General features: G+C 42.6%; 1 pseudogene; it reads right to left on the bottom strand.

Annotated features, from left to right (window-relative positions):
* Positions 1–1,882: 1,882 nt before the first annotated feature.
* On the bottom strand, positions 1,883–2,239 carry LOC118526105 (large ribosomal subunit protein eL31 pseudogene; annotated as a pseudogene).
* Between the last annotated feature and the right edge of the window lie 21,701 nt (positions 2,240–23,940).

Below are 23,940 nucleotides of genomic sequence, written 5' to 3' on the forward strand. Positions count from 1 at the left end.
TCATTCCTGCTGTCACCTTATGAAGTTTGGGAAATGATCACAGTAATCCCCATTGGTTAGAGTTCTTTTAACATGAAAGAACTCTGGTTGGCAGCCAGAGTGGCTGATGCAAGGTAAGAAGTTGGAAAAGCATTCTAGGAAAAGACATTTTCTTCCTGATTTTAATCTCAAATTGGGAAATGAGGAGATACTACAAAAAAGGAAAAAGAACATTGTAATCTCAGGCAAGACTCCTTCACCTGTGGGTCTTTGGTCAAAAGAAGACAGTATTCACATCAAATGTTCATTGGTATAGATCCTCTTAATCTGAATTGAGTTTGCTATTTCCCAGGATAAAAAAAGTTCTCTAACAGTGGATTAAATTGCTTGAGAACTGATTTAGGAATTTCACAACTTCTTCTCAGAGTTTAAAGGCGACTTGAGAGCTACTACCAGTGGGATGGGCTAGAGGACCTCAGTGCTACTTTCCAGGACAGGAGCCCATCTTGTAAGATCGTTATGGGGATTGGATGAAGCTGGCCACTGCCCGACACATAGCCGCAACTCAGCAATTTAGGTTAGCAATGTACATTAAAAATTGTGAATATTTTTCGTTTCTGTTTTGATTTATTATCTTTTTTATCTTATTAAATCAGAGGAATGTAATATAGGATATGTGTAATGGGTAAAATGTTTATGTCCCCTCCAAATTCATATGTTGAAATCCTGATCCTCAAGGTGGTTGTATTAGGAAGTGGCCTTTGGGAGGTGATGAGGTCATGAGGGCAGATGACCGGGATTAGTGCCTTTATAAAGGAGACCCCAGAGCGCTCCCTGGTCACAGTGAAAAAAATGGCCATCTGTGAACCAGGAAGCGGGCCTTCAGCAGACACCAAATCTGCTGGCACCTTGATCTTGGACTTCTCAGTCTCCAGAACTGTGAGAAATACATGTTTGTTGCTTATAAGCCCTCAGTTTATGGTATTTTTGTTATAGCAGCCTGAACAGACTAAAGCAGTATGTATATAGACTAGAAAAGTACACCTTTAAGAAGATTTTGTTCGGGCACCTGGGTGGCTCAATTGTTAAGCATCTGCCTTCGGCTCAGGTCATGATCCCAGGGTCCTGGGATTGAGCCCCACATCGGGCTCCCTGTTGGGCGGGAAGCCTGCTTCTCACTCTCCTACTCCCCCTGCTTGTGTTCCCTCTCTCGCTGTGTATCTCTGTCAAATAAATAAATAAAATCTTAAAAAAAAAAAAAAGATTTTGTTCTTGGGGCGCCTGGGTGGCTCAGTCGGTTAAGCGTCTGCCTTCAGCTCAGGTCATGATCCCTGGGGTCCTGGCAACGAGCTCCATGTTGGGCTCCCTGCTCAGCAGGGAGTCTGCTTCTCCCTCTCCCTCTGCCCCTAGCCCCCCGACTTGTGCTCTCTCTTGCCCATGCTCTCTCTCTCTCAAATAAATAAATAAAATCTTTAAAAAAGAAGATTTTGTTCTTTATGCATAAACCTAAGTCCTTTTCTGTCCACAATTCTGTTTTCTTCTTTAAGTATAAATTACATTATTTTTCTTGGTAAACTATGTTCAGGTATGTAATCCCTCTTTCCCCACTATGTGAAGAAAACCAAAAAAAGTCCCATTAATAAATCAAACAACATCTAGTATTAGAGTCACAGAAACCACTGGCCCTTTGATGTTTCAAGTCTGATGTATTTAAACCACCCCCCCCCACGCACGTGCATGCTCACAGACACCCACACACATGTATACAAGGTGTATAAATATTGCACACACACATGTATGTGTAAGCCACAGCAGCAATTGGCTGAGGGAAAGACACATTCCAGTATTATTATTATTATTATTATTATTATTATTATTATTATTATTTTGCAGTTTTATACCTTTATTTGACAATCAGCAGTTCATCCTCAGCCACGTTAACTGTCTGTAGATTTTTGAAAGTGGTGACAGGTACAAAGGTAACCAATGTATAGAACTTGTTTGGTGAATCTTCATCCTCATTACGTTTTCCGGGCAACTGCACACAGATATGGTAGGGAACATTCCTTACTCCTTTGACCCAGACAGCTTTGTTGAGCTTGGTGTCAGTGCGCACGCCTGGAGTTCCCATCTCCTTCGTGGCAAATTTCCAGCTCTTTTGGAGTGCCTGAGAAACCCACTGTGTGATGTGCTTGTGAATGTGGATGGTGTACTCTCTGCTCACTCCCTTCTTCTCGCCACCCTTCTTCGCAGGAGCCATTCGGCCGGGCCTCGGTTGGAAAGGGAGCCAGAGCATTATTTTGTGCCTCGTTTTGTGTGAGAAACAAAAAGACTTTCTTATCAAAGCGTGGCCAATTAAAAAATAGGACTGGGTTGTTCACATCTGTAGCTCTTCTTCCTCTGAATAGCATTGGCTATTTTCCAGTGTAAAAATTAATACTCTTGGTGGATTAAATTACCTGAGAATTAATTAGAAATCTCACAATTTCTGCTCAGGGTCTAAATGCTGCTTGAGAGCCGCTACCAGTGGGATGGGCTAGACAACCTTGCCTAGACAGTTCTGAGGCAGGAACTCCACTCTGCATGTCAGAACTAAGATCATATTCTTGGTCATTTCTTGAGCACGCAGCCCCAGTCAAGTCTATAATGAATGTGCATCATGATAATATCTGTGACTTGAGAATAATCATAAAGTCAGATGGGCCAGTTCAGTGGTTCTCAATCTTGGGGAGTTTTTCATACCTATTACTCTTTGTTCTGACACACGTCCTGATCTTCTGGGCAAAGTATGAGTCCATAAATATTCCTGCGAATTGAGCTAACCCTACCCAGTGGGAATGTTCTTAGCTTGAACTTAAAAGATTCGGATCTGAATCTCGATGCTTGCACATAACTGCTCTGATTCTCAGTCTCTTACAATGTCAAATGGGTACAATGATAACTTACCACATAGAGGTTTAGTAAAGCCCAAAGGAGATGATGAGTGTAGAGATGGAGCATGGAGCTGGCAGATAAGCAGACCTGAAGATTGTGGACCATAGGCTGTGCCACATCAGCACCCCTTTCCTAGATTTGGGCAATACCCCCATTATGTGAGTCGTGATGGAAAGTGGATTCCCACCTTCCTCCACAGGAGGCTAAAGGGGAAGATAGTCCCTCTCCCACCCCCAGGTGGGCAGAGTGAGGGCACATGACCTAGACTTAGCCAATCAGATTCTTTGGCCTGAATTTGTTCTCTTGAGTGAGTAATGCAGACACAGAGGCCCAGAGAGGGTGGCAGGGTAGAGCGATGCTGGGTCCCATGACTGACACTGTGCAGGCGCTGGGGCAGTGGCAGGTGCCAGGGTAGACATTTTGTTACCTAGCCTCCCTTCATTCCTGTGCCGCCTTCAAGCTTGACTTCCCAGAAAACACTGATATTCTGCCAACATATTGTAATATATTCCTTTTCTTCTTAAGTCAGAGTCACATTTCTGTTGCTTGCAACCAACAGTCCTGGCAGATACCCAGACATACATTTTGTCTGATAAACTTTAAAGCACTTTACTAATGTGAGGTATTGCTTTTCTTATTGAGATATGTCATAATTAAGGAACAAGTTAGAAATATTTATGAAGGATCCAAGATTAGACTTTAAAAAAAAAAAGAGTGTCAGTTACATTTTATTTTTATTTTATTTTATTTTATTTTTTTTAACATTTTTTTTTTTTTAAGATTTTATTTATTTGCGAGAGAGAGAATGAGAGACAGAGAGCATGAGAGGGAGGAGGGTCAGAGGGAGAAGCAGACTCCCTGCCGAGCAGGGAGCCCGATGTGGGACTCGTTCCCGGGACTTCAGGATCATGACCTGAGCCGAAGGCAGTCGCTTAACCAACTGAGCCACCCAGGCGCCCCTATTTTTATTTTATTTTTAAGATTTTATTTTTTCTTAGGTAATCTCCACACCCTACATGGGGTTTGACCTCACAACCCCCAGATCAAGAGTCACATGCTCCAGTGACTGAGCCAGCCAGGTGCCCCATTATATTTTAATGTTATAACAAAATATCTAGTGGGAAGGATTATTTGTGATGTCCACATTTATGATATAAATATCTCTAGGGCTTTTTTTTTTTTGATCTTTAATCAAGTCTTTGAACTCACTACATTTATATTTTTGCTTAGCACTGCCCCCCAACCTCAACACATATAGCACCACTATAGCCTATAAAACCACATGGTTATTGTAAGTTCTTTTCAGTCTTTATCTTCTTTGTATTTTTTCTACTCCACTGGACATTTGTTCTTGGTTTCTTTCAAATGCTTTCCTTCTGCTGGCTGTCCTTCAGATGTTGGAATTGCTCAGGGTTCTTCTGTTCTCAATGTTCACATTCTTCCTGGACATCTTATCAGCCACCATGGTTTCTGCCAACATCAAGGTGGCAGAAACTGCACTGTGCTGAAAGTTCCAGCAGGGAAGAGACTTCTTCCTTCATATTCGTCATGACATACCTGTAGGGACTAACACAGTGCCTGGCACATAGTAGATATATTTTTCAAAATCTTTGTGGAGTTAATTTTGCTTCCTATATTCTGATGATAGGCTCAGATTGCTTCTGAGTTGCCGACCAGTAATGTCCACAGCATCTTTCTACTTGGATTTCCTGTGGGTTTCAAACTCAGTGTGTTAAAAAAAAAAAAAATCATGATGTTCACTCTAGGGCGTAAATGGTCTGTTTTTCTGTGTTCCTGGCATAATGAACGGTGCAGCCATTTGGTCTCTTGAGGCAGCCATCTACAGATCATTTTCTTCTCACATTCCTTACCATCACATTATTCGTGTACTCTTGATTCCGTCTCTCTCCACCTCTACTTCCTCTCCCTGGCATCAAGCCTGCACCAGTTCTCCTGTGGATGGGCCCAAGAGCTCCTTTAGACTGACTCTGCTCCTACCTAACATCCTGTCCCTCTCCCACAGCACCCCCGACCCCAAACCTTACTGGCTCCTACTTGCCCTTCAGGACTTAGCTCAGTCAGTCATTGAGAACTGCTTGCTGGCACCCTTCTGTGGAGTTTGTGCCTCTCTGTAGTAGATGAGTGCCCCTTAGCGTTCATCATTCCTCTCTGCACCCTGACCCATTGGCTTCTGGCTACCAGCACATGCTCTCTACCTCTCTGGACACTGCAGACTGCCTGGCCCCTGCATGGTGCAGGCTGAGAGTGCCAAGCAGTCCACCTCTTCCAGGATCCACTCTGAGCCTGTGACCAACGGTCCCTGGTACATAAATGTACCAGCTTTCTTAGCTTTGTTGGGATAACTCTGAGGCATGTTCTACAACCATCTCTGAGAGGCCCCAGCAGGATCAAACCCCAGATTCCCACAGTGGTAATCTGCACTACTGGATACCTTCCTTTTCCTATCTCACTTCACACTCTACTAGTTTCCTGGGAACACCTCCAAAATAAACTACATGCACTCAGATGTTTGCCTACTACCTGTAACTGGGCTCAATCCTGCCATAAGACTTTGGGAGACAGTGTAGAACACCCCTCAGAGTTATCCCAACTGGGGGCCTAGGAGATTGGGGTATTTGCCTACCAAAACCTCATTTGTCTTCAGTAAGGACTGCTTCCAGGGGCATTAACTTTCTGGTATTTCCAGCTTGCCCTGTGTAAGGAAGACTTGCTCCTTCAGCCAGAAAAAAGCCCTCAGGCATAGATTTACTGGTGTTCCTGGTAGGCGGCCTTCAACAGGCAAAGGTGAAGGTCAGGGGTGGGGCATCAACCATATCTGCTCTACAAGTTTAAATTTTGTACAAGATTTTGTTTTATTGCTGCAACACTGAGGTTTTTCCTGTTTGTTTCTGGGCCAAGAGTCTTGAAATAGAATGCGAGACTGTTTTCATCCATGTTAAACATGGAGAGCATCTGGTTCTCTGACAGTCCTATTGAGCTGGTATGTTATCATCCAGATATGCTCTGGGATTTTTGTGTAGTCAGAATTACAACTATCCTTCTGGTTACCATTTTCCCTTGACTCCCCTTAGATTCTCAGGAATTCATGCACGGGCAGCACACTGGCCTGTGTTTGGTCAAATTGCTTTTGAGAGTGGTGCATGGTATCTTGGCTATCACCACAGAGCCATGCGCCTACAAGAAACTTTATTACAGAGAAAAAAAATGCTGCCCTAGAACTCAGGGCATTTTATCATTGAAAGTCCAGACCTATTACAAATTGGCACCTCTGTTCCATTTACTTTCTGCATTCTTTATTTTGCACAAGTGGAAACATTTGTTTTGAAACTGTATTTGATTCTTGGGCTGTGTTTCTTAAGTGAAAATAGCTATTTGGATTATAAACATGGCACTGTAAACTGGTGTTTTGTCAGCTTAGGACTCAATGTATAAAGCAGCTGAACTCCTTGTCTCTCCAACCCCACCCAGCCCTCTTCCCGAGCTCCCATGCGGGTGAAGGGCACCGGGTCCACTGATTGCTGAAGCCGGACTCTCGAATGTCAGTTTCAGCCACTCCCTCTCCCACGACCCCATTCCACATCCAGTCAGTTATCACATGACATGTCTTCCACTTCTTAAACATCTCTCCAATCTCCCTGTCTCCATCCGCACTGCCCTACATTCCATCACACCACGGCCAGTGACAGCCTCAGGAGTGGGCTTTTTGCCTCCAGCTTGACCCATCAACAGTGTACTCTCTCCTTTTGTTATTTGAGTGGTTGTCAGAAAATGAAAATCTGACATCCACTTCCCTAATGAAATACTTTGATGTGTTTCCATTGCTCTTTGAATCCAGTACAAGCTCTGTGACCTTGTTTGTAAGACCCTCTGGGATCTGAAACTACCTCTTCACTTCTTCATCACTGGTCTATCACTATCTGTCCTCTTCTCAAATTTTATCTCAAACAAAATAAACTCTTTCAGCTCCTTGAATACGCCTTGTGGTCTCTCACTTATAAGTCTTTATGCACGCTCTTCCCTCTGCCTGGAACATTATCGCTTTGGCTTGATTGCTTGCTTTTCTCAAGAGCCAAGTTCAAGGCCTGACCTGATGTCACTTTTTGATTAAAAATGTTGACTTTGGCTTTGCCTTTTATATTAACAGTGATAAACTCTATAATTCCTTACAGCTTACAGAATGATATTTGCTTCCCTCATGGGGATTCAAAGTAATTTTTAATGTAATATATTTGACAGGGATAAAAGGGCAGATTCAATACCTTACTATTACTATCAAGAATAAAGGTGGTAGAGGGGCGCCTGGCTGGCTCAGTTGGTGGAGCATGTGACTCTTGATCCTGGGGTTTGAGTTTGAGTCCCATGTTGGGAGTAGAGCTTACTTTAAAAAAAAAAAGCGGTAGAACAGATGTTAATCATCTATAGTAATTGGTCACAAACCTTAATCCTACTCAAGTATTTCTTGGTGGTCATAGATAAGCTGTAGACTCAGTTAATAACAATTTTCCTAGTTCTACCATATTTTTAAACACTATTAACATTTTGGCTCTGTGCTTTTCCTTTTCTCTTCATGTCTGGGTTGCCAGGAACTGACCATTTTGTCTAGTTCTAACAGTACTTGGACCTTATGATGAATTCATAGAAAAATCACTTGTGAAAATGCCTTCTTAAAAACACAGTGACACAAATGCATACAGTTGAAATTAATCAGAAGTTTTTAAAATAAAAATTATGCTTAAATCCCTGTGTTAAGCCTGTAGAAAACACAGATAAGCTCATAATTTACATCAAAGTTTACAGGATGGCCAGCCATCCCTGTTTGCCTGGGCCTTGGGGGATGGAGTCGGGTTTCTGAGATACATACAGGACTTTCAGTGGCAAAGGTGGAAAGTCCCCAGCAAACTGGGATGGGTTGATCACCCTAGTTACTTATCAAAGTATAGGTTCATAGCATGAGTCATTTTATGGAAAGTACTATATAGTTAGTTTTAACAAAAAAAATGATTTATTAAATGCTTAAACCAGGTGGGCAGAGAAGGGACATGAAGACACTCACAAGCCAGGAACATAGCGTGATCAAAGTCAACATGGTGCGGAACCATAAAGACTACCTCAAGAACTAGAGTGCCCAGGTTTGAAGATCAGTGTAGATCAGGAGATCAGAAAATTAAGAGGCCAAATTCGAACATCTTCCAGGTTCCAAGCGTGGGGTGGGGAGGGGCGCAGACCTTATCTGCTAATTGCCTGGGTGCTAATTTTGGACAACTTGTATGATTTTACACATCTGTGACTGGCATTATGATATAATAGAAGTGATGTTTTTGGAGGAGTAGTCTAAGCCTTGTTTTGATCCTTCATTTTTAAGAGAATGGAGACATTGGTAGGAAATTGTGGTCATCCAGAAGACAGCATCATTGCAGGCTTTGTTTTTTTTTATTTTGTAAACAAAAGCAAGTATTTGGAAACTAGTGCTTTTTCAACAATTGACGGTATGACAGGCTATACTGAAAACTACCAGTCTGCCTTATTTTATGTGAAATCACTTTGTGAAAATATAGATTTACATATATAAAAAATTAGGGTATTCCTTGTATAAAAATATTTTTTCTTTTTCTTTTCTTTATTTTTAAAAAAGATTTATTTATTTGAGAGAGTGAGCGAGAAAGAGAGCACAAGCAGGGGGTGCGGCAGAGGGAGAGGGAGAAGCAGGCTCCCCACTGAGCATGGAGCCGGACGTGGGGCTCTATCCCACGACCCTGAGATCATGACCTGAGCCGAAACCAAGAGTCGGACACTCAACCACCAAATGAGCCCCCCAGGTGCCCCAGCTGTCACTTCTTTGCTTAACTGAGACTTTCAGGATTAATAGCAGTTACAGTGATGAAAAACGGGGGGAGTTACAGTCCGGGTAAGGGAAATACATGCAAAGATGCTGTGGCCAGGACAGCACGGAAAATTCAAGAAACTGAAGAAGCTCTAGGTGACTAGAATACAGAGAGTGGGGTGGGGCTGAAGAGAGGTGGGTCGATCTCAAAGGGCAAGTGAAACCTGTTAGGACTTGGGACTTCTTCCTCATTGTTTACAGGGGCTCCTAAGTGCTTTGAGTGGGAGAGTGGCAACCGCTCGCTAAGGCCAGGCTGCTTCACTGGCATGTGACCTGTGCAGTCACACGAAGCCTGGTGTTTAGAGGGACCCCCGCTGGGTTTAAGGCTTTGTTGTCACCATCTTGGAATTCTTAATAACGTTTGAACAAGGAGCCCTGCATTTCCATTTCTGGGCCCTGCCATTTACCTAGCTGGCCTTGGCCAAGGCCCCACGTAGATAGGGCAGAGTGAATGAATAGCTGCTGAGAACTGAGAGGACCATTTTTTCTGCTTACTGCTTTTTTTCTTTAAAGAGACTTTAATTTTTAGAGCAGTTTTAGGTTTACAACACAATTGAGGGGGAGGTACAGAGATTTCGCATATGCCCGCTGCCTCCATGCACGAGTGCATAGCCTCCTCCACTGTCGACCCCTGCCCCATCAGAGTGGGACATTTGTTACCACCGATGAGCCTACACTGACACATCATCATCATCACCCAGAGTCCACAGTTGACATTAGGGTTCACTCTTGGTGTTGTATGTTCTATGGCTTTGGACAAATGCATAATGCTGTGTATCCACCATTGTAGTGTCATGCAGAGTAGTTTCTCTTATTCATCCCTGCCACCCCCACCCTCCTTAACCCCCACATCCACTGACCTTTCTCCTGTCTCCATAGTTTTGCCTTTTCCAGATTGTGTAGTTGGAATCATATAGTATGTAGCCTTTCCAGTTAGCTTCTTCTCACTGATTTTTTTCCCCTGTCCGGCTTTGGATAATTCTGCAGGCCACTCTATAAGCGCCAAAGTTCACATTTCTACTCCTGCTGTAATAATCATGGGAACAGGAGGTGTTGCAGGAACAATCCACTTTAGAGGGTTAGAGGACACACAAACACTCCACTGGTCACAATGTTCCCGAGCAATAATGTGAAGAAAACATGGATGGATGTGGGAATGTCTATTCTGATGTTTTCTGAAGACATTTTTGTGTTTCCAGGTTAGTTCAAGGTATCTGCAGCATTGCCAGATCTAATCAGAGGACTAGTCATTCATTGCTAATCCTAAGGAAATAAACTTTGAGAAAACAACTAGCCAGTGAGATTTATCGATTACACCTTCTTAGATCCCAGACAGTAAAGTTTTTTTGCATGCCAAACTTTTGTACTTAGAGACATCCCTTCCAGAGTCTGACAAGAATTAAAGGCGCAGGGGCGCCTGGGTGGCTCAGTCGGTGAAGCGTCTGCCTTTGGCTCAGGTCATGGTCCCAGGGTCCTGGGATCAAGTCCCACATCGGGCTCCCTGCTCAGCGGGGAGCCTGCTTCTCCCTCTCCCTCCCTCTCATTCTCTCTCTCTCTCAAATAAATAAATAAAATTAAAAAAAATTAAAGATGCAAATATGTTCTAACAGAATGCTGGTTGGCAGTGAGGACCATCTTCTACCCAGCCAGAAATTTGCCAGAGGGCCTTCAAGCCATGCTTCTCCTATAGTGAAGCCCCCTCCACTGACAGTTTCCCTTGAGCTAATGACTCCTTGCTTCCTGTGCCATTTTGGATCTTAATTCTCACTACTTCAAAGAAAGCAGCAACCCTATCTTTTTTGGCTTTCCTCTACATGTTGTAGAATGTCTCAGAAATGCCGTCAAACCTTTATTATTATGTACATGTGGTTTATATCACTAATATACTCTATTTTGTAGATATTATATACCATGAATAGCTTTGCGTTTTTTCCTAAAGTATTTTGCTTTTTTCTGCCTATGTAATCAAAACATTCTTGTTGCAGATCCTGCCAGGGCTCCATCCATCTTCTCTGGCATTCTTGTTTCATTTATTGTGCACACCAGCTCTTGGGTGCATTCACTCGCAACAGCCAGGACCCGTGTCTGCTGTTTTGGAGGACCAGCCCTAGGCTGTGGGTCCCACCGCTTAGCGCCCGTACCGTAAATTCCCACACGTACCTGGGAACTTACTCCTCCTGGAGGGTGGATGCGGTATGGGGGGGACAGTCAATGACTGATTGGTGTCGTGGTGCCATGTGTGTGTGATAAATATTCCAGCTTCCTTATCAGATGACAGATGTGGATCCCCCACTGTCTCCCCAGCTCCCTCCACCCCTGTGGATTGAGCCATAGTTAACCTTCCTGGGATCTTTGCCTGATACTACATCTTTCCTTGGCATCTTTACTTTCCTGGTCTCATTTTCCCACTTTGCTTCAGGTTCATCCTGGGAATTCTTATGAATCACTTTTTTTTTTCTTTTAAGATTTTATGTATTTATTTGAGAGAGAGAGAGAGAGAGTGAGCAGAAGTGGGTGGTGGGACAGAGATAGAAGCAGACTCCCCACCGGGCGGGGATCCTGACACAGGGCTCGATCCCAGGACCCTGGGATCATGACCTGAGCCGAAGGCAGACGCTTAACCGACTGAGTCACCCAGGCACCCCTGAATCACTTTCCTACAATTCTTCACCTCAGTCTACTTCTGGGGAGCCTAGTATAGGAATTTGCTCATGTAGAGAATTTGCAAATCACTGTTAAGTGTAAAAACAACAACAAAAAAGAACAAAAAAGAAATCACACACCATTCTCCACCCCTAAGGCACCCACCATCAGTCCTTTTCTATGAATTAAAAACAATTTATTGAGGCATATTTTGCTTATCATATAGTTCACCCTTTCAAGTATATATTCCAATGAGTTCTTCATAAATTTGCTAAGTTGTCCATCCAGCACTACAAATTGGTCTTAGAACTATTTTGTTACCCCAAACAGACCCATTTAAATGGCATTAATCCTCATTTTCCTTCATCCTAGCTCCTGGCAACCACTAATCTACTTTCCATCCCTATAGATTTACCCATTATAGGCATTTCGTATAAATGGTATCATAAAATATGTGGTCTCTTGCATCTGCCTTAGTTTAGGCTAATGTTTTTGAGGTTCAGCTGTGTTGCATCTTGTATCAATGCTTTATTTCTTTTTATTGCTGAATAATACTCTGCTGTTCGGATACACCACCTTTTGTTGATTCATCACTTGGGGGACATTTGGGTTGTATCCACCTTTTGGACTGTTGTGAATAAGGCTGTTATGAACACTCACGTACAAGTCTTTGTTTGGCCAGTTCTCTTGGGTCGATACCTAAGAGTGGAATTGCTGGGTCATGCGCTAACTCTATGCTTAAGTTTTTGAGGAACTGCCTGAATGTTTTGCAAAGCTCCTGGACCATTTTACAGTCCATCAATGTATGAGGGTTCCAGTTTCTCTACATCCTTGCAAAGAATTATAATATAGTAACGGTCCTCTGGGAGACTCTATGTTTGTAGAGTTGTGATCTAAATTTTTCTCAAATCTGAATGGATTTTTTTAACTTCTTTGTTATCATTGTAGTACATTTTAAAAATATCTGATCCCCATTCAGTTCCATAGAAACCTTAGGGCACAGAAAGCCTATATAATTTGTGTCTTTGCTTACTGCGTCTTCACCTTGCCCTCTCATTCTTTCTTCTCTTACCCCTCTTTTTCTTCAAAAATAAGGATGGTTCTTGAAAGCATGCCTAATGAGTCTTGTCTTTCTTTTACCTTCTCAACAGCAGCTGACTAATTACTTTTTTAGATTTTTTAAAAAAGATTTTATTTATTTGGCAGAGAGTGACACAGCGAGAGAGGAGGGAACACAAGCCGGGGGAGTGGGAGAGGGAGAAGCAGGCTTCCCGCTGAGCAGGGAGCCCGATGCGGGGCTCGATCCCAGGACCCTGGGATCATGACCTGAGCTGAAGGCAGACCCTTAACGACTGAACCACCCAGGCACCCCACTTTTTAAGATTTTGATGGGGGCATTTTGAATGTGTCTCATCATTGAGCTTCGAGTCTCATAAGCTAGCGGTAAATGGACAGGTCACACAGATCAACAGGGACTGGGGATGTGAGGGCAGAAGGGTTTGCAGTGAGGTAAATTTTCTCCGGCAAGTCTCTTAATGAGACATCACCACATGAGTGGGTTGGTCTGGATTTTGTCACTCTCATGTATCAACCTTCCCCTTCCAAACCAGCCTATCTGCTTCCTCATTAGATAATTTTCTTCGGACTCAGCATTTCTACAGATAGTAACTAAGCACCTTTTTTCCCTTCACTCGGAAAAGCTCCCTGTTTTTATAGAAAACAAGAAGAGCTTGCTGAAATACTTCTCAAAGGCAGTCTTTCCAAATAAGTATATTTTCTCAGTTTTTTAAAATAGTTTAATCTACTCACAAACTCCTAGAAACATAGTGTGTCTTTTTCTATGCAGTCTTCTGCATGACATCCATGCATAAGAAGCTGTACAAATGGTTATAAAGTTCTTCATTATTTAAAAGCATGGGAGAACAAACCAAATGACTGTATCTCATTTTCCTACGTGCAGATATTGACAACAGGATCACAGAATACAAGACAGAATACAAGATTATTATTTTTTTTTAAAAGATTTTATTTATTTATTTGACAGAGAGAGAGACAGCGAGAGAGGGAACACAAGCAGGGGGAGTGGGAGAGGGAGAAGCAGGCTTCCCGTGGAGCAGGGAGCCCGATGCGGGGCTCGATCCCAGGACCCTGGGATCATGACCTGAGCCGAAGGCAGACGCTTAACCGACTGAGCCACCCAGGCGCCCCAAGATTATTTTTTAATAACAGCTTTATTGATATACAATTGATATACCAAAAATTCACCCTTTTAAGGTGTCCAGATCAGGGTAGGGGGTTTTTAGTTTATTTACAAGTTGTGCAACTATCATCACTATCTAATTTTGGAACATTTTCATCACCCCCACAAGAAACCCTGTGTCTTTCAGCAGCCACTCCTTCCTCCCGTCCTCCCCAGCCTGAGGAAACCACGAATCTACTTTACATCTCTCTGGATTTGCTTATTCTGGACATTTCAGATCGATGGAATCATACAGTATGTCATCTTTTCGTGACTGACTGCTTTCACTTAGCATGATGCTTCCGGGATTCATCCATGTTGTAGTGTGTGTTGGGACTTCTTTTCCTTTGGTTGCTGAATAACCTTCCTCTGCCTGGATAGACCGCACTCTGTTTATCCAATCATCATTTGACAGACAGTTGGGTTGTTTCACTTTTTCAGCCCATGCCAAATGCAGCGGTTCACTTTTTTGACCAGTGCTGCTGTGAATGTTCATGTACAAGTCTTTGTATGGACATAAGTTTTTCACTTCTCTTGGGTGTACACCGAGGAGTAGAATTGCTGGGTCATATGGTAACTCCATGTTTAAATTTTTGAGGAACTGGCAAACCATTTTACCAAGTGGGTACACTCTCTTAAACTCACAATAATCACGGGAAGTGATGATTATATTTGTAGATCAGGAAATGGTGGCTCAGAGAGCTTTAAAAATCTACCTAATAAACCAAGCCTATAATTATCAAAATGTTGGATCATCTCAGAAGTGAGGGCTTTTCAGATTCCTTTAAGAATGTCGAGTAACCGAGATGGAAGGCCGGAGCTTGGGACCTGGGTAATAGGTGTGTCTACCTCAAACTCTGAACATCACAAGGGTAATTCCATAAGTGGCAAAACGCATCTGTAAAAATCACACTTCTGTTTTTAACAATGAAAAATGGCAATTATTTCTACAGTGAATACATATCACTTTGGAAATCAGGGAGAAAGGTTAAATAAATAGAAAACATCATGCTACTGAAAGTCATGGTCCTATAAGGATTAATTCTGTTAAAGTCACCTCTTTTCCATTTGCTCTTTTGGTGGGGATGACGAATCCTGTGACCCATAGATTTTTATGGTGTTCTCTATCTTGCAGCATATAAGGAATTTTCAGGAAATCCGTTTCTGCTGAAAGACTCGCTCCTGTAGCCCCTCAACAACGCACGTGCCCTGCCATAGTTATTCCTAGTCTCTTCCCAGGACTGACCCCATGGGATAGTCACAGCACAATCTTTTCTTGAAGAGAGCAAACACCCCAGATTTGTTTCCTGTTTTAAATGATTGGGAACTGATGCCTCAGAACCATGCGATTACTTATGCTTGTAACTGCATTCGGATGGCCCATCCTTCTCTGCCAAGCTCAGTATTTAGTGCTGGCTGTGGCTCTCGGAACCTTTTAATCAATCTTGACCTAGGGTCTTCTTTCAGGTTGCCCTCTGTGCCTGCAGTTACCTCACAGATTCTTATCTAGTCCTCATCTCTTTGACATGCATGCGTTCTTCATGTGGATTCCCAAGCGTATTGCTTTAAAATGTATGCAGTTTCATACCTTTCCATTACATCCGCAGTTATTACAGTCGTGATGTTTTAGAGCTATGCACACAAAGGATCAGCACCACAAAGCAGTTTTGACAGCAGAATGGCCTGAATAGATGAGACCTGGGTGGGCTCTTATGCAATAAGTGAAGTTATTGATATTCCTTGAAATAGTAAGGCAATTCACAATGCTCCAACACCCAGCAGCCTGTGTGCAGACCTTCCTCCTCAAGGCACCATGCGGGATATGACAGAATGCTGCTCAGGAAGGTATCAGTGGGGCCTTCTACTCTCTAAGGGGCTGATAAACACTCAAGAGGCGGAGCAGAAATGTCCAAGGGCAGGGGTCTGCTTTTGGCTGGCCACACTAGCCACACCGGCAAAATATCAATTACTTGGCAAATTAGATCTGGGCAGCCAAAGTGAATAATCCAGCATCCCCCCCTTATGAGGTTTTAATAGCTGATGTACTCCTATTTGATGATAATTATTCATCAGAGTAATACCTGCAATTAGCAGATTTTCAGTTTTGCAAAATTCTCATATAGACCTGGCACATTTCTTGTCAATTTTATTCCTTACCACTTTACAGATTTATTTTTGTTTCTTCCATAGTTGCTTTGTTTTTCTGGATGAAATCTATTTTTCCATTATGTTTTCAATTTGGTTCTTGTTGGCATATAGGAACTCTATTAACTTGTATGTTGGTCTTATATCTGGTGACCTTATTGCTTTTGTATTAGTTCTAATAAATTTTAAATTAACATGGTTGGATTTGTAGAGAGGAAGTCATTTATCTTCCAATAAAAATAGTTTGGGATTGTATTTTTTATCTAAGGTTTCTTTGTATCTTCTTGTCATATGTATTGATGGAATCTTCTGGTACGATGTTGAATGTGGGCATGTTTGCCTTGCTCCTGAGTATAATGGGGCCACTTCTCAGTTTCCACTGTTTTTGGCTTTTTTTTTTTTTAAGATTTTATTTATTTATTTGACAGAGAGAGACACAGCGAGAGAGGGAACACAAGCAGGGGGAGTGGGAGAAGGAGAAGCAGGCTTCCCGCAGAGCAGGGAGCCCAATGTGGGGCTCGATCCCAGGACCCTGGGATCATGACCTGAGCCGAAGGCAGACGCTTAACGACTGAGCCACCCAGGTGCCCCTCAGTTTCCACTGTTAAACAAGGATGATTTCTATCACTTTCTGGTAGATACCCTTGACCAAGGTGAAGCAGTTCTTTCTATCTTGCTTTATTAATAGTTGAATTTTTCTTTAATGTGCAAGCCTTTGAAATTTTGCAAAACATATTTTAGCATCTGTTGACATGATAGTGTTATTTTCCTCCTCCTTTAATGTAAACACATAGAGAATTCCATCAATAGCTGTCCTAATGTTGAACCTCCTTGAATCCCAGGGATAAAGCCTACTTCATCATGATTGATTATTATGGAGTTTTAAATTTACTTTAAAGCTTTGTGATCATTCTCCATTAAAAAATACTTACTGAGTATGCCAAAATATCTAATGAACCATGAAGTTGTTTGAAATTATAGTAGGGAATACAAATAGACTAGTTGGCTATACTGTTTGCTTTTTTTCTGCGTAATTCCATTCCATGCAGACATGAGCAATAGGATTTGATCTTAGAGAGAAATGACTTCTTGGCTGGGTAGACCATATTTTTCCTGGTAATTCATCTGGTGTCTAACACTGAGTAGCCTTCTGGCTTATTTTGTATGTTTAAACAACCTGTTCAAATTCACCTAAGTTGCCATAACTGTCACTTGCTGACAAAACTCTTTTCCGAGCTTGTGGAAGTTATTACAACCAGGAAATTTAGTTGATTTCAATGTGTTGCATTCGTCTTTGCCCAGTGATCTCAAGTTGCAGAGACTCTCACTTTTTCTTCCATCAATTGTCAGGAGCAGTTAGTAGGCTGCAGTACTTCAGGGTAGGAATCGTCTGGTGTCACACCCCAGCTCTGCCATTAACCAGCTGCCAAAACCGTAATTCTCAGTTTCATCATTTTTAGAATGAGAGTATTAAGATGCCTTATGGGTTTTTGTGACTATTAAATGAGTAAATAGAAAGCACTTGAAATAGTACCCGGGGCACAGTAAGTATTATATATGTGTTAGCTGTGATTTTAGATAATCAAATTGGACTCGTTGATTTGGCAGTTCTGTTACAGATACCATTGTCTTATGATCGCACATGAAATATTTTTTCTTATATATGACTCATGGAAACACATCCCATGCGGAATTTGACTAGTCCTTTACTCATTCAGGGCATTTCTGAAAATAGGCAGTTTTATTTGACGAGGTGTTTTTCCAATAAAAAAAAAAAAAGGCTGGCTGATTTATCCAAAATATTTTACATTTTGGAAAACTCAGAAGGATGAGGTTGAAGCTGGTTATCAGGATAAGCCAATCCGTCTACTGATACAAAGAGAAAAGTCATTCGGCATTGGTCACCAATAGTCAACAAGCAGTGGGGCTTGCAGAATATGGGTTGAGAGGCAAGGGGTAACTCCCACCTCTCACTGCTCCCCGTGGGGCTCTTCTGCCACCTGCGTGTTGGCTCAGAGAGCTAGCAATGAGCTGAAGCAGCTTATAGGGGGACTCAAGATGGAGACAGAGATGGTGTGCGGCCTCTGCTCCCAGACTCCCTGGGTTCAAATCTGAGCTTCACCACTGCTCACCAGCCAGTTGACCTTGGATATGTTTCCAATGCCTCAGTTTTCTCATCTGTAAAATGATGATGATGATAGTAATTAAATCCTAGAGATGCAGGGAGAATTTTTAAGGGAAAACCCCTGTTCAGGACCAACATAGGACCTGACACACAGGAAGTGCCCCATCTGTGATGTGTCATTTAGCACAAAGCATTTATTATCCATGATCTTTGTTCCAGTCTGCAGGTCATCATATCTCCAGCTGGGCAGCATGTCATATGTGAAAGTCTGATGACAGAAGAGTTCACTGCCTTTTATTTAAAAAAAAAAAAAAACTTCAGCAGTTTTTAGTATATCCACAGTATTCACAGATGTGTGCAACCATCACTCCAGTCAGTTTGAGAGCATTTTGGTCACTTCAAAAAGAAACGTCACACTTTTTAGCTCTCACCTCTCTCCACGCACACCCCATCCTTCTTGTTAGCCCTAAGCAACCATTAATTTACTTTCTGTCTCTATGCTTTTGCCTGTTCTGGACCTTTCATATAAATGGAATTATACAATATTTAGTCTTTGGTGAATGGCTTCTTTCATGTAGTTTAATGTTTTCAGGCTCCATTTGTGCTGTAGCATGCATCAGCACATCATTCCTTTTTATGGCTGACTAATATTCCACTGTCTGGATAAAACACTTTTTTAAAAAAATATGAAATATTTTTAAGGTGTTTCAAATGTTATTTTATTTTATTTAGTTTATTTTTTAAAAGATTTTATTTATTTGTCAGAGAGAGAGAGCAAAAGCAGGGGGAGCAGCAGGCAGAGGGAGAAGCAGGCTCCCTGCGGAGCAGGGAGCCCGATGCGGGGCTCGATCCCAGGACCCTGAGATCATGACCTGAGCCGAAGGCAGACGCTTGACCGACTGAGCCACCCAGGCGTCCCTAGAACACATTTTGGTTATCCATTCATCAACTGATGGACATATGGGGCTGTTTTTACCTGTTTTCTAAAAAAAGGTTTGTTTTTTTTTTAATTTTTAAATATTTATTATTTTTTTATTATGTTCAGTTAGCCACTGTATAGTACATCATTAGTTTTTGATGTAGTGCTCAGTGGTTCGTTAGTTACATATAACACCTAGTGCTCATCACAGCACATGCCCTCCTTAATACCCGTCACCCTGCTACCCCATCCCCCGACCTCCTCCCCTCTGAAACCCTCAGTTTATTTCCCGGGATCCATAGTCTCTCATGGTCTGTCTCCCTCTCTGATTTATTTATTTATTATTTGAGTGGGGGCAGAGGGAGAGGGAGGGAGGGAGGGAGAGAGAATCCCAAGCAAACCCACTGCTGAGCATAGAGCCTGACGCAGGGCTGTATCCCATTACCTCGAGATCACCACCAGAGCCAAAACCAAGAGTTGGATGCCCCAGGCTATTTTTACCTTTTGACTAATAGGAATAATGCTGCAATGAACATTCATGTACAAGTTTTTGCATGGGCATCTGTGTTTGGTTCTCTTGGGTAGGTACCTAGAAGCAGAATTGTTGGCTCATATGCCATATGAGGAACTGTCAGACCGTTTTCCAAAGTGGCTGCGCCATTTTCCATTCCCACCAGCAGCGTGTGAGGGTTCCAGTTTCACCACCTCCTTGCCAACACTTGTCATTGTCTGGCTTTTTTATTATAGCCATCCTATTAGGTATGAAGTGGTGTCTCATTGTGGTTTTGACTTTAATTTCCTTAATGAGTAATGACTCCGAGCATCTTTTCATGTGCTTATTGGCCATTTGTATATCTTCTTTGGGAAAATGTCTCTTCAGATCACATGTTTAAATTGGGTTGTCTTTTTGGGGCACCTTGGTGGCTCAGTCAGTTGGGCGGCTGACTCTTGATTTCGGCTCAGGTCATGATCTCAGGGTCGTGAGATTAAGCCTTGATTGGGCTCCGTGCTTGGTGCCGGGTCTGCTTGGGATTCTCTCTCCCTTTCCCTCTGCTCCTCCCCCAACTTGCACTCCTGCGCGCTCACTCTCTCTCTCTCTCACTCTCTAAAATAAATAAATAAAATCTCTCTCTAAAAAAAAAAATTGGGTTGTCTTTTTAACTGCTGAAGTTGCAACACTGGTCATTATTATTGAGCTACTCTCTGGTGGGTCAGTGCTGCTCACCCCTCTGTGCACATAGGTCCCCTGGGGCCCTGGTTAAAATGCAGATTCTGCTTCAGTAGGTTCAGTGTGGGGCCTGAGAGTCTGCATTTCCCAGTAGCTCCCAGGTAGTGCTGCTGTCCATGGACCCCACTTAAGTATAAAACAAAGTTATATTATTTCCAGGGGCTTAATTTCCCCTGCAGTGTGAAAGATCCGTAGGAAACACAAGTTCTGAAAAGAGGGTGGAAATGAAAAACGCAATTTAATGAGGTTAATTGTGAACACCCAGGAGTTTGTTCAAATTAGTTGCTTTTTTTGGTCGCCATCACTCTTATAGTTTCCTCACCTACCCTCCAGGACATATTATTTCATTTCTGAAGGGAAGTCTCTGGCCTTTAATGAATGCTGGCCGTAGCTAAGCCTAGTGGCAGTGGCTGCTGGGATAATTTGGAGGTGCTTTATGTTCTGCTGTTGAGACATTAAAATGGAAAATATGAGGCCAGAAATGATTTCTCTGGGGATGCACATACATGGTTAGAGCTCATAATGGACCTGTCAACATCTTCTCTTCTGCCCCTCCTTGGGTGAGATTTTGTCTCCTGACGCAGTTTTGAATGAGACTTTCATAAGGGCTGAGTCTCGTACCTTTTACAGTAAAATATTTGCGCAGATGAAGTCATCTCCTTCGGAATTTGAGATTTCTCTCTGAAAATACAGCTAAACCCACAAGCTGTGAAGAATTATAATAATTCATTTAGAGATACCTTTTGGGCAGCTGGAAGCCCTGGGAATTTTCTGGTTTGTAGGTTGGGGGAAGTTAGGCAGGCTGAAGATCTCTGTCCCCAGATAAGTGGCCCTGAGGGAATTTGCCATATGCTAACATGAGGGGGATGATGGGAGATGGGTTCATTTCTCGAGTTCCTGAATCAACATCGTATTTCTGGGACTTGAAATAATTAACAGTTATTGTACACATATTGATGAAATTGGAAAATGTTTACTCTAAAGTCATGTGACTGTAATTTTTAAATTTAGCTTAAGTAATAAAGTTAATTTATAAAGTTATAATAGAGTAATACTTTAGTATTGCCATACAGATAACACTGTGAGGCTAAGGAATTGTAATCTTTTCTTTATTTCTTAGTTCAGAAGGCAAGTAGAGATGCTTCATAATCTGTCCTTGAAATTGTTGACTTTCTCCAAGTGGGCCCATGCTTGTCCAGATATTTCTCTAAGGAAAGTCCCCTTGAATAAAGGCAGCATCTTTGATCATGGAAGCAAAAAATATCCTCCACATGCACAGAGTTGAAGTGATGACCCTCCACTTGTTATTGAGATGGTGGAATCTCCACCTTGTGTTTCACTGGCTGGCATTAGGAGACTAGAGGTCTGAGGTGCCCGTGCTTGCCCGCTGGGACCCCGGGGGCCACTCTGCCCTGAGCACTGCAGTGCTGCCCTGACATCTTTTTCATACTGAACCTCCACTCCTTTACTATTCTTTACAAAGTATAAAAATGCCCTGTTCTCCCCTTGCTCCCCGTCCCTCTTCTCCTTCCCTTCTTTCCTTTTTATCCTTGGAAACTTAGTGAGCTCACTCATACACGCTAGAGAACATGCCAGACATTAGAACATAGTGTCCCCTCGAGGTGATGCCCATGATACGGGCAGCCTTCAGACAGTTGTAGGCCATGCAGGCGTGGGTGGAAGAAGGACGAGCTCCGTTTTGGCTCTGTGGTTTTCAGTGCTGGGGAGCCATTCAAGTTGAGGTGCCTCATAGGTAGCTGTAGAGCTGAGAAGAGAGGTTGAGAGGTAGAAATAACAAAATGAATTGGATCTAACAAAATGGATTGTAACAAGGATCAATAAAAATTCTTAAAGGTAAATGCAGAAAAACCGCCTGTATGAATCCTGGATAGAGGGGATACAACTTAAAATTATGTTTATGTGTTTTAATTAAGAATCAGCTGGCAATGTAAGCTCACTTACTGAGGCAGTTTCCAAAAAATAAAAGTTTTCTTGGATTGCATTAATAGAAGTATTACATCCAGAATTAGGGAGGTGGTAGTCTTGCTGTACTTTAGGTGGGCCGAGACTACAACTGGAATAATACATTTAGTTCTTAGCTCATGAGCTGTACAAAAACGGAAGGCTGGCTGGATTTGGCCTGCAAGCTGTAGTTTGCCAACCCAGGCTCTGTAGACTTCTGTTCTACCAAACAGCCACTTACTACATCTAACACTACTCCTAGGTGTGTAATCTTGGCTAAGTTTGTTAGGACAGTATTTATACTCACATCATAAAGGTGACTAGGAAGATTAAATGTGGAAGCACATGTCAAGCCCTTGGTACAGTGCCCAACACGTAATAGCCTGAGATACTAAGCAAATGGAAGCGGCCATCAGTGCTTTTCTTTGGTCACGTGATCTTGGGCCATTCCCTTCTGGGCCTCTGCTCTTCTGAAAAGGGAATATGGTCAGATAAGATGATTCCAGAAGCCCCTTCTTCCTGATGGTGAGTGCTTGAGAAGAACACCTGCAGTTTTCTTCCCAGTGCTTTCTCTCTGGCCACGAGTGCCCAGTGCCATCACAGGGAAAGCTGGTCGTGTCAGAGTTAGTGACCGTGGGAGCAGCCCTCACATGGTGATAGATGGACAAGTGATGGGCGGTCACCCCCCTTCTGATAGTACTGAAGCATATCAGCCGTGCCTCGCAGAGTCTCCCTGCAGGACCGAATCCCAGTTGCCCTTGGTGATGGCTGCCTTGTTAACTCACATTTACTGACTTCTTTCCCTTCTCTGTCTCACTTCTTCACTCCCCTACCAGTGTTTTCTGGTGTCACCTCCTGTGGTAGGCAGAATATTGGCTCCTAAGAGATGTCCATGTCCTATACACAGCCCCGTGGCTATGCTGCTTTACGTGGCAAAAGGGACTTGACACATGTGGATTCAATTAAGAATCTCAAGCTGGAGCGATGAGCCTGGATTATTCAGGTGGGCCCGGTATAATCGCTAGGGTCCTTACAGGTGACAAAGGGAGGCGGGGCAGTCCGACTCAGGAAAGAAGATGTGATGACAGAAAAGAGTCAGAGAGAGACTGGAAGATGCTACAGTGCTGCCTTTGAAGGTGGAGGAAGGGGCCGCAAACCAGGAAATGCAGGTGGCTTCTAGAAGCTGCAAAAGGCAAGGAAATGGGTTCCCCTAAAGTCTCTTAAAAGGAATGCAGCCCTGCCAACACCTTGATTCTAGCTCAGTGTGACCCATTTTGCACTTTTGACCTCTGGAACTCTAAGACAATAAATTTGTGTTGTTTTGAGCTGCTAAATTTGTGGTAATTTGTCACAGCAGCAACATGAAACTAATACTCTTCCTAAATAAACTATTTTCCGTGAGTCTTTGCTTCAGCGTCTGCTTCTGGGGGAACCCAAATTAAGACACTTCTCGATCTGACATTGTATGTTTATTTCTATCTCACTTAAAATATCCATGCTTTTTAATTGTTCCATAAGCACTTAGCTATTGTGTACTTCTTTACGCTTGCTGTTGCTCTAAAGCTAGTCACAAAAGGAAATAAAGTCAGCTCTTCCCTGCAGGAGCTCACCATCTAACTGTGGGAATAAGCCACAGGCAATTCTAGCGCGTGCCTTGTGCTATTCAGTGCTTTTTCTCTCAGAGTCACATAACCACAAGTATTTATTAAGCTTCCACTGTGAACAGTGGTCAGATCAATAGCGTATATAAATATATGCCATAGTCACTGCCAACAAAAAGGCAGATTCTCAAATGTAATTTTTAATAAAATGACAGTAACGCCCTTACAGAGGCCAGTCTCATTTTGTCAGTAGAAAAAAGGGA

Source organism: Halichoerus grypus, chromosome X (genome assembly GCF_964656455.1).
Source record: "Halichoerus grypus chromosome X, mHalGry1.hap1.1, whole genome shotgun sequence".
Classification (NCBI taxonomy): domain Eukaryota; kingdom Metazoa; phylum Chordata; class Mammalia; order Carnivora; family Phocidae; genus Halichoerus; species Halichoerus grypus.